Source organism: Callithrix jacchus, chromosome 5, assembly GCF_049354715.1.
Source record: "Callithrix jacchus isolate 240 chromosome 5, calJac240_pri, whole genome shotgun sequence".
NCBI lineage: Eukaryota > Metazoa > Chordata > Mammalia > Primates > Cebidae > Callithrix > Callithrix jacchus.
In genome coordinates, this window is record NC_133506.1 from 73,024,503 (window position 1) to 73,040,611 (window position 16,109).

The following is a 16,109-nucleotide window of genomic DNA, read 5'->3' on the forward strand; positions in this document are numbered from 1 at the left end:
ACCTGTGTGTTCTGGATGACCTTCAGTGTTGCAGAAGCAGACCTTCAGAAGGTGGAATTTACCTGACAACCCATGATGTGTGGTTAATTCTTTTGTCATCTGTCCTATTTGATTTTGTTTCATTCTACTTTATTTATTTATTTGAGACAGAGTCTCACACTGTTGCTGGAACTGGATGCACTGGGGCAATCTTGGCTCACTGCAGCCTCTGCCTCCTGGGTTTAAATGATTGTCCTTCCTCAGCCTCCCAAGTAGCTGGTATTACAGGTGCCTGCCACCATACCTTGTTAATTTTGTTTGTTTTGTATTTTTAGTAGAGATAGGGTTTCACTATGTTGGCCAGGCTGGTCTCAAAGTCCTGACCTCAGGAAATCTGCCTGCCTTGGCATGCTGGGTTTACAGGCATGACCCACTGTGCCTGGCCTCATTCTACTTTATTTTTGGGCCAAGCACAGTGTCCCATGCCTATAATCCCAGCACTTTGGGAAGCCAAGGCAGGAGGATTGCTTGAGCCCAGGAGTTCAAGATCAGCCTGGGCAACATAGTGAGACCCCTGTTTCTACAAAAAAAAAAAAATACAAAAGTTAGCCAATGTGGTGGCACATGTCTGTAGTACCAGCTACTTGGGAGGCTGAGGTGGGAGGATTGATTGAGCCTGGGAGGTCAAGGCTGCAGTGGGTCGTGATCAGGCCTGCCTATGGCCTGTTGTGCAGGAAACAGGTGTTGGCTCTTCAAGGAGCCCCCAACCCCAAGGCCCCTGGGGTATTTCCGAGTCCCCTCTTTGCCTAGGGCTGGGGGTGTTGGTCTCTAGGGGCTGACCCTTTCACCTGCCTGCTGTCTGTCCCTGCAGCGCTGCTGGAAAGGGAGGAGGAGGAGGGATGGTGGATGGCTGCCCTGGGTGCCAAGCTCTTCGTGCCAGGGCTGGCGGGGTTGTGTGCCCTTGGCCTGCTGCAGCAGTGGGGCCAGCTCTGGACCAACTCCCTGAGGATCCAGTACAGCTTCCTGGGTAAGGCACTGTGTGCCTGGCTGCGGGGCAGGTGGAGGTAGCAGGGCCTGCCCTGTTTCCTGTGGCTGTGGCTCTGCGAGCTAAGATATGCTGTCACCACAGGATTTTCCATTAGTCATTCGGTGGGCTCTGAATAGGACTTAGTACCTGCTCATTTAAAAAAAGGGTGTGTCTGTTGAGGGGACATTCATCCATCTCTTAAGACCTCCCCATGGACAGGTTCTAATGGAATGACAGGCGAAGCAGTGCATAGGGGCGGGGGGACGCAGCTGAAGCCAGGCTGGGCTGGGCCCTCCTCTTCTTGGAGCCCTGGTGAAGGGCTGCCTGGCAGAGGAGGACAAGGGTCTCTTGATTGATCCTCACAGCTCAGCAAAACAGCCAGCGCGAGGTGCAGCACCAGCCAGAGGCTGCAGACCGAGAATGACGGCACCTACAGGCTGGAGCTGGGCCACGAGCTCCACTGCACACAGATCCCGGCCTTCAGCCACAAGGTGGGTGTCAGGCCAGGTGGGATGTCTAGAGAGAGCACCAGAGTCAGGCAAGTGGTGATCTGAGTACCCTGAGCTCATCCCCCATAGAGATGAACTTGCTCCCAATAGCATAGCCACATAGGAATGGATCCAGGGCTGGCACTTCAGCCTCAGACTTATGCCTATTCATCCAGGGTTGCTTGAGGCCAGGAGGCAGAGGTTGCAATGAGACAAAATGGTGCCACTGTACTCCAGCCTGGGAAACAGAATGAGATTGTCTCTAAAATAAATAATAAATTTTAAAAAAAAAGGTCGAGTGCAGTGGCTCATGCCTGTAATCCCAGCACTTTGTTAGGCTGAGGTGGGTGGATCACAAGGTCAGGAGTTCGAGACCAGCCTGGCCAACATGGTGAAACCCCATGTCTACCATGTCTACTAAAAATGCAAAAATTAGCCAGGCGTAGTGGTGGGTGCCTGTAATCCCAGCTTCTCCGGAGGCTGAGGCAGGAGAATCGCTCGAACTGAAGGTGAGCTAATGGAAGCACTGGGACAAGAGCAGCAACAAGAGGCATCTCTGTGTCAGCCAGACCTTCAAGAATGACTCAGGGCCCACCCTGAGCAATCACTTCATGGAGGTGACCCGGCCACTGCAGCAGAGCCATGCCCCGTGAGCCCAGCGGGGATGGTGACAAAAAAGAAATTTGTTTTCACAGATCCGGAGGCTGAAAGTCTGAGATCAGGTGACAGGATGGTTGAGTTCCAGTGAGGACTCTCTTCCTCACCTGCACATGGCACAGTCCCCTTTCCTAGGTGTGTTCTCACTGAAAGAGAGAAAGAACAAGCTCTCTGTGTCTCTTTATAAGAGCACTAATCCCATCAGACCAGGGCCCTGCCCTGATGACTTCATCTAATGCTGATTCCCTCCCAAACACCCTCGCTCTGGAAACTATTACATTCAGGGTTAAAGCTTCAACATATGAGGATTCTGGGGAGGCCACAAACATTCAGCTTATAACAAGGTCCTTTTTGTGTTCCTGGATCTTATGCAGGTTACCATATTACATTTAGTCATTGTGTCTTCTTGGCTTCCTTTAGACTGTGGCAGTTTTTCAGGCTTTTCTTTCTTTTTTGGTGACCTTGTCAGCTTTGAGGACTACTGGTCACGTATTTTGTAGAATGTCCCTCAAGTGGGATTTATCAAATGTGTTTCTCATGATACATCTGGGTTTATGGATGTCTGGGAGGAAGACAGAAAAGATGAAGTGTCCTTTTCATCACATCATATAAAGGGTGTGTACTTTCAATGTGACTGATCACTGTTGATGTTGATTTGGTCACCTGACTGAGAGAGTGAAGCAGGATAATTTCCCTGACCCCTTTGCTGGCAGGAACTGGGGTGTGGGTGCTGGAAGTAGCACTTAGGCGCTGGCAGGGGCAGGCTCCAATCACTAGAGCCCCCTGTGCTCAACCCATTGTGGTAGGGAAAATGCAGGTAAGCATGTGCAGGAGCTGGGGTGAGTGCTTTTAAGTACGAGGAGGAGCCATACTCTGTGCAGGCCCTGAGGCCCCAGAAGAAGTGTTACAATCAGTGTTCTTTTAGCTTTGCAGCCCACAGACAGTTTAAATGTTAACAGCTCAGTGGAAGGTAAGCGTGACAGCCTTTTACACCAGCCTGGAAGAAAAATGGCTGTTGGAAGATGAGAAAGGGTGGATACGAAAGATACTCCTTATGACTGTGTTAAGTTTTAGATGCTGGCTAGACTTTGAAGTAGAAATGTGAAGAACACTGAAGATGTGAATCTGGAGTTCAGGGTATAGGGCAGGACTCAAGATTCTATTTGGAGTTTGTACATTTTATCTTTAAAGAATTCCTTGTATTTTTTCAGAGTGATAATTTAATTTGATAGAATAAAGAGCCTGTGGTACTTTGAGTAGAATGATGAGAAACATTTTAATCAAACTTTTTTTTTCTGAATGCATTGCAAATAAAAATAAGAGTAGAATATAAGTGATTTTCAGTCAGCATCAGTGACCTGTCTGTATCTGACCAGAGTCCCCACTGTTGTAGACAGTAGAAAATTCAGAATTTGATTTGCATGTTCTAAAGCTATTGAGAAGAATTAAACATTTTAATTTCTTTCCCCCCTCACCCCCCATAAGGAACCATGTAGATATGTTTTTGAACCTTACCTTTTTTTTTTTTTTCTTAGCAGGAAACCATTCAGAAGTGGGAAGCCTCTGAACGAGCTGTATACTGTGTAGCCATGAGCTTCTGATTTCTCCAGGCAGAATGCTGGCCCTCAGGGCCTCTTTCTGCTTTCCCTTGTTCAGACCACTGAGGACTACCACTGTCCTGTCTGATTTCTCCTGTTTTGGTGAGCAATATAGGGAGGCTGAGGGACTGATATCATTTGGCTCCATATTTAAAAAAGATATTTGGAGGTTGGGCATGGTGGCTCACGCCTATAATCCCAGCACTTTGGGAGGCCGAGGCGGGTGGATCACAAAGTCAAGAGATCGAGACCATCCTGGTCAACATGATGAAACCCTGTCTCTACTAAAAATACAAAAATTAGCTGGGCATGGTGGTGCGTGCCTGTAGTCCCAGCTACTCAGGAGGCTGAGGCAGGAGAATTGCTTGAACCCAGGAGGCGGAGGTTGTGGTGAGCGGAGGTTGTGGTGAGCCGAGATCGTGCCATTGCACTCCAGCCTGGGTAACAAGAACGAAAGTCTGTCTCAAATCAAAAAAAAAAAAAAAAAAAAAAAGATATTTGGAGCTGGGGGGTGGCTCATGCCTATAATCCCAGCACTTTGGGAGGCTGAGGCGGGTGGATCACGAGGTCAAGAGATCAAGACCATCCTGGTCAACATGGTGAAACCTGGTCTCTACTAAAAATACAAAAAATTAGCTGGGCATGGTGGTGCGCGCCTATAATCCCAGCTATTCAGGAGGCTGAGGCAGGAGAACTGCTTGAACCCAGGAGGCGGAAGTTGTGGTGAGTAGAGATCACGCCACTGCACTCCAGCCTGGGCAACAAGAGCAAAACTCTGTCTCAAAAAAAAAAAAAAAAAGATATATGGTAGTTATATAAAGTTGCGTCTACTTTGACCAGTACCACTTATAACCTTAAGTTGTTGTACAGAAATTGATCCTTTATTATTTAGAAAACAGACTTTAAAGTTAATAATACTGAGAGAATTCTTGGTTCTTTCCTTTTGCCTTCCCTATCCTTTAGTTCTTTATTTTTAGAGCTTTTGTACTGGCACATCTTCCCTTTCCTGGGGAGTTGATTTTAAAAATTAAATTTGTAAGAGCTTATCCTTTTAGAGGATGATGAAAAACACTTGAACTTAAGGAACAAAATTTTTTTTTAATTTCCTTGTGTGCCTTTTTCAGATCACATCCCACAGAGGAGAGACTGCTGCAATATTGTGTTAACCATTTCCTTTCTTTCTTCAAATGTTATCAACAAATATATATATGTATGTGGTAATAAGCATGAAATTTACCATCTTAACCATCTTTAAATGGGTAGTTCAGTAGTGATGAGTGTATTCAGAACATTGAGTACTAAATCTCCAGTTTTTCATCTTACACAAGTGAAACTGTATATTAATTAATCAACCCTTTATTTCCCCCAGGCCCAGTTGCTGGCCTTTGTTTCTATGAATTTGACTATTCTTGATACTTCATATAAGTGGAAACTTACAGTGTCTGTCTTTTTGGGATTGCTGGGTCAAATGGAATTTCTATTTCTAAGGTCTTGAGGAATCGCTATGCAGCACTGTTTACTGTAGCAAAGACCTGGAACCAACCCAAATGCCCATCGATGATAGACTGGACTGGGAAAATGTGGCACATATACACCATGGAATATTATGCAGCAATAAAAAATGATGAGTTCATGTCCTTTGTAGGGACATGGATGAATCTGGAGAACATCATTCTCAGCAAACTGACACAAGAACAGAAAATGAAATACTGCATATTCTCACTCATAGGCGGGTGATGAACAATGAGAACACATGGACACAGGGAAGGGAGTACTAAACACTGGGGTCTATTGAAGGGTATAGGGGAGGGACAGCGGCGGGCGGGAGCTGGGGAGGGATAGCCTGGGGAGAAATGCCAAATGTGGGTGAAGGGGAGGAAGGCAGCAAAACACACTGCCATGTGTGTACCTATGCAACTATCTTGCATGTTCTGCACATGTACCCCAAAAACCTAAAATGCAATTTAAAAAAAGTAAATAAATAAAAATATAAAAAAACTTCTAAAAAATTAAATACTTTTTTTAAAAAAGTAAGTTAAAAGAAATTTTCTTCTTCAACAAAATTCTGAGCTAGATGCTCTGCAACACCTTCCACTGTACAACAACCAGATTCTGAAAAACAAAACAAAACAAAAACTTACCTATGCATTATGGAACTTGAAGGAAGTAGGAGAAATTCCCATGTGCCCTGCTGACAGCTACCTGGGAGGCTGAGGCAGGAGAATTGCTTGAACCCAGGAGTTGGAGGTAGCAGTGTGCCGAGATCATGCCACTGCACGCCAGCCTGGGCAACAGAGTGAGACTCTGTCTCAAAAAAAAAAAAAAAAAAAAAAAAGAATAAAGAATAAAAATGTTAAGATGAGAAAATGCCCAAGGAATTGCATTCAGAAAACAAGGCTTATATCAACAGTAATATGGAAGAGCTAAATTTGAGACCTCTGTGCTAAGCTAAAAACTGAAAGAGGCTAAAAGTGGACTGGTAGCACCGCAACAGTCCTACCAGATTCAAACACAGATAGATCTTTTTCAAGAAAAATTTCCTAGTTGAGCCCAGTAGATTCCCAGGTTAAGGTTAAGAAAATGTGAGCTCACCAACAAAAATCACCAGACACAAAGGAAGCAACTCATCAGGAGTGTAAAATTAGAAGATATAACAAATATTTAGACCTCCAAGAAATTCAGATATTAAAATTTTATCAGCTGTGAAATATAGAAAATCTATTTAGAAAGAAATAGACATAAGGGATAGAATCACAACAATGAGCCATCAACAAGAGACCATCAGGAATGACCAGGCAAATGTGACAAGTAATCAAATGAAGCTTTTAGATATTAAACACCTGTTTGTTGAAATGAAAATACTCAATGAATAGGTCAAATGGCAGATAGAAACAGAAAATTAGTAAACAATAACATAGCAGACAAAATGATTCAGAATGAACAGAGAATGGTTAAACAGTACAGATGTTAGACTGAAAAGATCTGACATATCAAAAATCAGATTTCAAGAAGGATAGATTTTAAAAATTGAGAAGCAATATTTAAAAAGTTAATTCCTTAGAATTTTACAGAATTAGGAAAGATACAAATGTGTAAGTTCAAGAAGCACAGTGCATCGCAAAGAGGATAAATTTTTAAATATATTCCTAAAGCTGTCATATACGGCAAAACGTCAAAGAAAAAAGGGATCCTTAAAGCAGGCCAGAGGAAAAAAAAGACAGATAACCTACAAAGAAATAATTAAGGTAGGTGTTTTAATAGCTACAATGAAAGCCAATAAGATAGTAAATAATTAGCAGAATTTGATGATAATAAATCCCATTATAATAAAAATTTGGATCCAGCATGCTTGGTTATTAATAATCAATTACTAATGATTGGCAGCCTTCTGTCTAGTTCTATTCTCAAACTGGGTGAAATAAACTTCTATCTTCTGAATGGTAAGATAGGTTAGGGGACATAGTAAGGTTTGGAAGGAAAAGTCAGCACTCTATCTCAGGAAACAGGGAGCCAGAGGATGACTCTTTTATTTCCAGCATTATTCTTGCCCAATCTCTTTTGATTAGACCTACTAAATGGGCCCCAGCTAAATATGAGATAACTACAATTGCTGCCACTGTTCTGCAAGTCCTAGCCAGTGAGACAGGATCCAGAACTGGCACCCTTTGACAATTATTTTGGAGCAGAAAGTCACCACCACAACCATGTGATACCAAACCACAACCAGGATGATTAAATATTTTAATTATAAAGCCAGACCACTGGAACTTCTAGTCAATCAGCTAGACAGGCTCAGGTAACTCATTTCTTTAGTTATGACAATAAGCCCACTCTTCTTTTTACCAAGTTAAAAATATTCATCCTCAGTAATCTTATTATGAGGGATTTTATTGTATCTTAAAAGTGATCAAATAAAATAATTTCAGTTTAGAACTGTGTACTCAATCACCAATACTGTATTGCAAGATGAGGCTGAAATAAAGATACCTTTAGATAAATAAAACTTAAGAAATTTGGCACACACATAGGCCTACCAAAGGCACTTCTAAAGGACATGCTTCACGAAGAAAAAAAAATACTAGTGAATAATTTTGAAACACCAGAAGAATGGTGAGCAAACAAGATAATAAACATGCATGTGGGTCTAAATAAATAATTTCTCTAGGGGTTCACAGCCAAATTCTACCAGACATACAAAGAAGAGCTAGTACCATTCCTTCTGAAACAATTCCAAACAATCCAAAAAGAGGGAATCCTTCCCAAATCATTTTATGAGACCATCATCATCCTGATACCAAAACCTGGCAGAGACTCAACAAGGAAAGAAAACTTCAGGCCAATATCCATGATGAACATAGATGCAAAAATCTTCAATAAAATACTGGCAAACTGATTGCAACAGCACATCAAACAGCTTATCCACCATGATCAAGCAGGCTTCATCCCAGGGACACAAGGCTGGTTCAACATATGCAAGTCTATAAACATAATTCACCACATAAACAGAACCAAACACAAAAACCACATGATTATCTCAATGGACGCAGAGAAGGCCTTTGACAAAATTCAACAGCCCTTTATGCTAAAAACCCTCGATAAACTAGGTATTGATGGAACATATATCAAAATAATAAAAGCTATTTACAAAAAAACCAACAGCCAGTATCATACTAAATGGGCAAAAACTGGAAGCATTGCCTTTGAAATCGGGCACTGGACAAGGATGCCCTCTCTCACCACTCCTATTCAATATAGTACTGGAAGTTCTAGCCAGAGCAATCAAGCAAGAAAAAGAAAAAAAGGGTATTCAAGTAGGAAAGGAGGAAGTCAAATTGCCTCTATTTGTAGATGACATGAGACCCCATCGTCTCAGCCCAAAATCTCCTGAAACTGATAAGCAACTTCAGCAAAGTCTCAGGATATAAAATCAATATGCAAAAATCTCAAGCATTCCTATACACCAATAACAGACTTAAAGAGAGCCAAATCAGAACTAACTGCCATTCACAATTGCTACAAAGAGAATAAAATAGCTAGGAATACAACTACCAAGGAATATAAAGGACCTCTTCAAGGAGAATTACAAACCACTACAAAATGAAATAAGAGAGGACACAAACAGATGAAGAAACATTTCATGCTCATGGTTAGGAAGAATCAATATCGTGAAAATGGCCATACTGCCCAAAGTAATTTACAGATTCAACACTATCCCCATCAAGCTACCAATGGCCTTCCTCACAGAACTGGAAAAATCCACCTTAAACTTCATATGGAACCAAAAGAGCTCACATAGCCAAGTCAATTCTACGCAAAAAGAACAAAGCAGGAGGCATCACACTACTGGACTTCAAACTATACTACAAGGCTACAGTAATCAAAACAGAATGGTACTGGTACCAAAACAGAGACATAGACCAATGGAACAAAACAGAGGCCTCAGAGGTAAACCACACAGCTACAACCATCTGATCTTTGACAAACCTGACAAAAATAAGCAATGGGGAAAGGATTCCCTGTTTAATAAATGGTGTTGGAAAAACTGGCTAGGCATGTGCAGAAAGCAGAAACTGGACCCCTTCCTGACACCTTACACTAAAATTAACTCCAGATGGATTAAAGACTTAAACATAAGACCTAACACTGTAAAAACCCTAGAAGGAAATCTAGGCAAAACCATTTAGGACATAGGAGTAGGCAAGGACTTCATGACCAAAACACCAAAAGCATTGGCAACAAAAGCCAAAATAGACAAATGGGATCAAATTAAACTTCAGAGCTTCTGCACAGCAAAAGAAACAGTGATTTGAGTGAATTGGCAACCAACAGAATGGGAAAAATTTTTTTCAATCTACTCATCTGACAAAGGGCTAATATCCAGAATCTACAAAGAACTAAAACAGATGTACAAGAAAAAAAGAAACAACCCCATTCAAAAGTGGGCGAAGGGTATGAAAGGACACTTTACAAAAGAAGATATACATGAGGCCAACAAACATATGCAAAAATGCTCAACATCACTGGTCATTACAGAAATGCAAATCAAAACTACACTGAGATACCATCTCACGCCAGTTAGAATGGCGATCATTAAAAACTCTGGAGACAACAGATGCTGGAGAGGATGTGGAGAAAAAGGAACACTTTTACACTGTTGGTGGGAGTGTAAATTAGTTCAGTCATTGTGGAAGACAGTGTGGTGATTCCTCAAGGACCTAGAAATAGAAATTCCATTTGACCCAGCAATCCCATTACTGGGTATATATCCAAAAGACTATAAATTGTTCTACTATAAGGACACATGCACACGAATGTTCATTGCAGCACTGTTTACAATAGCAAAGTCCTGGAACCAATCCAAATGCCCATCAATGATAGACTGGACAGGGAAAATGTGGCACATTTATACATGGAATATTATGCAGCCACCAAAAACTATGAGTTCGTGTCCTTTGTAGGGACATGGATGAACCTGGACACCATTAGTCTCAGCAAACTGAAACAAGAACAGAAAATAAAACACAACATGTTCTCACTCATAGGTGGGTGTTGAACAGTAAGAACACATGGACACAGGGAGAGGAGCACTACACACTGGAGTCTGTCAGGGGGAACTAGGGGAGGGACAGCCGGGGGTGGGGAGTTGGGGAGAGATCGCATGGGGAGAAATGCCAGATATAGGTGATGGAGAGGAAGGCAGCAAATCACACTGCCATGTGTGTACCTATGCAACAATCTTGCACGTTCTTCACATGTACCCCAAAACCTAAAATGCAATAATAGATAAAATAAAATAAAATAACTTTAAGACCATACACTTGAATCAGTGAAGCTCTCCAGAGGTCTAGTTGAGAAACTGGTGGGTTGATGACACTGCTAACCCAAGATTCAGCAAGATTGGAATTGAATACATGGCACTGAATGAACTGATGAAAATTGATTATAATTTTATAGCTTCTGTTGAGCATTGCTGTTTCTTTAATGTTATAGTTTCTGGATTTAAGAAATCTCTTTCTCTTAAGGTAACTATAACTCACAACAATTTAGTAGATTACACTTTTATAAATAGAAATGAAGCATTTTTCTTTTTTCCCCAACTGATTTATCCAGAATTTTGAAATTCTTACTACATACTCTTATTTTCATGACAATACAGTTGTTAGTAGAAGTCCAGTAAGAATCTGTTCACCTTAGAACAGGACATAATTGGAAACTTTGGTTATATTATCAAGGCTTTCCCGGAATATCATATTCAGGAAGAGTGTACCTAAGATCAGTTCTGACCAGCAATGTTAAGGAACTAAAGTTGACTTTTCTGGAGCCCATCCTTACAAAGCACTCTGAGAAAAGCCAGCCTGATACCTAGATTACAGGGTTCACAGCCTTACGGTTAATATGGAAGGTCATTTTCTTGTAGGCCCAGGTTTTGGGGATAGTTTGAGGGCCTCAAGAAGAGAGGAATTCACCCAAAGCTATAAGGAATGCAGCTGAAATTTGACAATATGTTCTGGGCTTGGCTTTTAGCCTCAATAAGGCCTTTAAAAGTCCAATCTGAGATTCTGTATGAAAACTTCCAGCAAAGAAGCTTGAAAGCACTTATGTGGTCAGCTCTTATTCTTGCGCACTTACATAATTGGGCAAAATCTAACAAAACTAGACAGATTTTAAAATAGATTTTAAAATTCTATTTTAAAAACAAGAATAATCTGACTTTGATTATGATCAAAAATGATGGTTACAATAGAGAGAAAGTTTATGTTTCAATGGAAAACTATAACTCGGCCAGGCATGCTGGCACATGCCTATAATTCCAGCACTTTGGGAGGCCAGGAGTCCAAGACAAGCCTGGGCAACATGGTGAAACCGCATCTTTACTAAAAGTACAAAAATTAAGTAGGCATGATGGTATGTGCTTATAGTCCCAGCTAATCAGGAGGCTGAGGAGGGAGACTTGCTTGTACCCAGGAGCTAGAGGGTGAAGAGGGCTGAGCTTGCACCATTGCACTCCAGCCTCAGTGATAGAGCCGAACCCTGTCTCAAACATTTTTTTAAATAAGAAAACTATAGCCCTTTAGGGTTATCAGATTCTAGTCTTGTTTCTTGTCTTTGAGCTATTTTTACCTCTTTGAAAACTGGATCCTGCCATCTGATGAATTTTGTCCCACGATGATGCTTGTGGAACAAGAAGCCAAGTATTGTCCCCCTACTAATGTATCTATTGTCACTTAATTTGAAGACCTCTAATCCTGGAACAAAGTTAGAAGAGGAACGTTTTGCTCCCCAGAATGCATAACCAAGTTGTGATACATTCATGCAATGGAATACTATTTAGCCATAGAAAGGAACAAGCTATCAACTCACACAAAGACATGAATGAATCTTTGACGCACATTGCTAAGTGGAAGAAGACAGTCTCAGGAGAATCCACACAGTGTGACCTCATTTAATGAGATTCTGGAGAAGGGAAACTACACAGACAGGAAGACGTCAGCTGCATGGGGTGGGGGTTTGAAGCATTCCATATGATACTTTAATAGTGGATACCTGCCACTATGCATTTGTCAAAACACGTAGAATTTTACAGCTAAATGGGTAAATCAAACTCTATTCTAATTAAATAATATTATTCAGGATATGGAGTATCCCAGCACAGAATACATAGTGTGAAAAATAATTTAACTATGCTACAAATTACTATGGTTTGGATGTGTTTTGCCCCTGCAAAAACTCATGTTGAAATTTGACCCCCAATGTGGCAATGTGTGGAGGTGGGGCCCAGCGGAAGGTGTTTGGATTATGGAGACGGATCCCTCATGAATAGATTAATGCCCTCCCATGGGGGTGAGTTCTGTCTGCTCTCAAAGGAATGGATTAATTCCTGCAAGAGTAGATAGTCAAAAAGAGTGGCTTCCTTGGCTTCCTTCTTGCTTTCCCTCTTGCTGTGATCTCTGGTGCACCCCTTGCTCCCCTTCCACTTTCCACCATGAAGTGAAAAAGACTGAGGCCCCACCAGATGCAACTGCCCAATCTCAGACATCCCAGCCACCAGTATTGTGAGCCAAATGAACCTTTTTTACTTACAAATTACCCTGCCACAGGTATTCTGTCACAGAAGCACAAAATGGACTAAGACACAAATGTGGGAAAAAACTCACTGAAGATGTAGGGAAAATGGTGCTGACCTAAGTCTCTTTGAAAATAAATAGAATCTGTAGGCTGGAGGCATATGAAATATACTTCATCATCGGATTCCATTTTATAAAGTTCTTTCCAACAGGGGTAATCGTGAACAATTGAAAAACCACAGTATCTGTATCTGGAATAAAACAATGAGTTACGTAAGTAGTAGATGGTAGGAACCACGTCTATCACTGCTGTAGGGGAGGTTACAAATCAGCAAGGGGAGAAGGGTAGAAAGATTCATGTGATAGTAGATCAGAGATGAAGACATCAACGTAAACTAAACATAAAAAAAGGTTTCCATGAAACCTTTGTAATTGGGTGTCTATAGGTAGGTGACATACACACATATACTTCCTAGCGTTGCTAATGAGGAACAAGACACGACGTGCTCATTCGGCAGCCAGATGTAAGTTTTCCTACCATTCTGAAAGGAATCAGGCTCTTTGAAGAAATGTCTGATACTAAAACTGGGACAGTAAATATATAAGCCAGGATAATCTTGAAGTATCAGAAAGTAAGTAAGTACTAAAAAAAATTGAAATATGTCAAAAAAAATTGGAGCCAATAAAAAGAGCTACCAATGACCAACACAGAAATGAATTGTGCAACATCATGCTGCAGTGTTTAATACTAACTAAAGCTTCAGGTAATTATCTAGGTGTCCGTATTTGTATATGTAGGTGAATAAGCAAATGGAGTTGAATAGAAATCTCCTTTGCAAAAGAATTCCAAATAATTGATGTGGAGTGAGTATGGGCTTTTACATATGTGTAAACTTATTCATCGTATTTTTTTCTTGCACTGTGGTTGTGTCCTGGGTTCCTTCTCTAAAATTCTGTTCACCTTAGACCAGGAAAAAAAAGTAACCTTGGCCAGGCGTGGTGGCTCACACCTGTAATCCAAACACTTTGGAGGCCAAGGCAGGTGGATCACCTGAGGTCAGGAGTTCAAGACCAGCCTTACCAACATGGTGAAACCCTGTCTTTACTTAAAAAAAAGAAAAGGAACCTTACAGACTCTGCTTCAATTCATGGCTAAATATTTTAAAAAGAGTGACTTTGTAAAAATATGTTCCAATGGGAAATTGATCCATTGTGACTGGATCACTTATTCCAAATACTTCTTGTCTTTATTTTGTTCCAGTGCCTACCTTTTAACCATAATACACCAGAATCAAATATTGGCCACTGGGAAAAAATATTCAAAGAAAGAAAAAATGTGAACTGAACTTGCGACCATGGTCAATGTTTCACCACAATGCTTTCCAAAACAGAAGAGTTTAAAAGGACATTCAAAGTCAATCTCCTCAACAAGGCTTTGCAGAAAATGAGGAAACGAGAGAAACGAAAGTGGCAGGATAGTCTATGGGTGATTTTAGATGTTTCTATGTTTTACGGGGAAAAATCACTTTACCTTTTAAAGAATCACAAAGAATTATTGGAAACCCAAACTCTGGAATGTTTCCAAATTAAGTTGAACTTCTATGTAATTATGTCTATATACCTAGTCATGAAGTTGATGATTTTTTAAAAATGTGTGCCATTGTGTAATAAAATACACAATGAATAATTAACACTCATAGAAAAACATGTTAGACCTTGTGAAAGGAAAATAAATCTTGAGGACCCAAAATCACTAAGCTAAAGAAAAAAGTCAAGCTGGGAACTGCTTAGGGCAAAACTGCCTCCCATTCTATCGAAGTCACCGTCTGCTCACCGAGATAAATGCACATCCGATTCTCATCTGGAAAAGGTAATAGGCACCCCAAAAGAATGAAACCATTCATCTTTATCTACCAGTGGTCTGGAAGCCCCCTGTCTGGCCTTCTCTTCAAGTTGTCTCACCTTTCAGGACTGAATCAATGTATATCTTATACATGATTGATGTCTCATGTCTCCCTGAAATGTATAAAACCAAGCTGTGCTCCTGCCATCTTGGACACTTGTTGTCGGGCCCTCATGAGAATGCATCACAGGTGTGGGCATCCTCAAACCTGGCAAAATAAACCCCCTAAAAAATCTGAGACCTGTCTCAGGTTTTCAGGGTTCATACATGTAATGTAGGATGTTAATGTTTGTAAAACAGACACTATTCTATCTATTACAATGGTACTGCCAATTAACCTTAGACTTTCTCCACAAAATAAAAAATGATGAGGTACAAATAATGTATTTGAACTTAAATAAGGTTTCAAGTTTTAATATGCCTACTTTTCATTTTTTAATACTGTTTTGACTAAGGCTGTAAGAAAAATGAGTAATTAAAACATGAATAACAGTGTTTACAGGGGGTGGACATGTTTCCTCCAGCCTCAGGCTTGGGGTGACTTGAAAGTGACACCTGCCCATCCCCAGCTATCATCCCAGCTGTCCTGATGGTGGCTCTAAGCATTTCCCCTTTCTCTATGTGAAGATCAAACTCCAGAAACAAACCCAAATCTTACCATATGTTATGACACACTATGATGATGAGCAGGGATGCTTCTGAAAACAAGACTTGTAGAATATAATGTGTGAAAGTAAAACCAGTGTCGGAGTTCCTTCCTCTGCACACGGGGAGCAGACAGGAAGCTTCTGCCTCACCTTCATCACATGGCCTGTAGCCACGTCCCCCTAGGTCAGACTTGAGGAGAATGAAACTTTGGTCTTCACTGTGGACACACTACCAGGTGCTCCAAAGCCATGGCCTCTCCTTGGGTGGGTCCTGAGGAGAACAAAGCTCTAGTTCTAACCCTAACCCTGTCTGTAGACTTTGACTCTGACCCTAACCCCTGACCCATACCCTGGTCCCTAATTCTGACCCTTTGACCGTATCTTTTATCTTGACCCTGACTATGACCCCACCTCTAACCATACTTCCAGCCTGACCCTGACCCAGACCCTAATTCTAACCTGAACACTATTATTACCTTTACAATCTATCTCCAATCTTACCCTCTAGTGCTAAATAGCTGTACCCAAAAGCACTTTTTGGATTATTTAACTTCTTTTCCTTGAATTCTCTAAGGACATCCTAAAGGAGATGTCATTATGTATTTTGCATATGGCTTCAGATAAGAAGTTCTAATACGTTACAAGACATAAGAAGTGTGAAGGGTAACAGCACTGGGTTGTTAGGAATGCATGCTGGCGTTCACGGTAGTCATTGGTGCTGTTCTCCAAATATTTTCAGTTCATT

General features: G+C 41.1%; 1 long non-coding RNA gene across 7 annotated transcripts in view; it reads left to right on the forward strand.

Moving 5' to 3' along the window:
- LOC118153702 (uncharacterized) overlaps window positions 1-16,109 on the forward strand; it is a 94,875-nt gene that overhangs the window by 63,035 nt on the left and 15,731 nt on the right. For 2 of the 7 annotated variants that reach the window (XR_008481478.2, XR_004743160.3), the window contains 2 exons: window positions 3,687-3,851; window positions 4,874-5,552. This is a non-coding gene — a long non-coding RNA (uncharacterized LOC118153702). Of the gene's footprint in view, window positions 1-1,371; window positions 1,498-3,686; window positions 3,852-4,873; window positions 5,553-16,109 lie in introns of those variants that run through there. The other 5 variants (XR_004743159.3, XR_004743158.3, XR_013535537.1 and 2 more) reach the window with 4 other exon arrangements.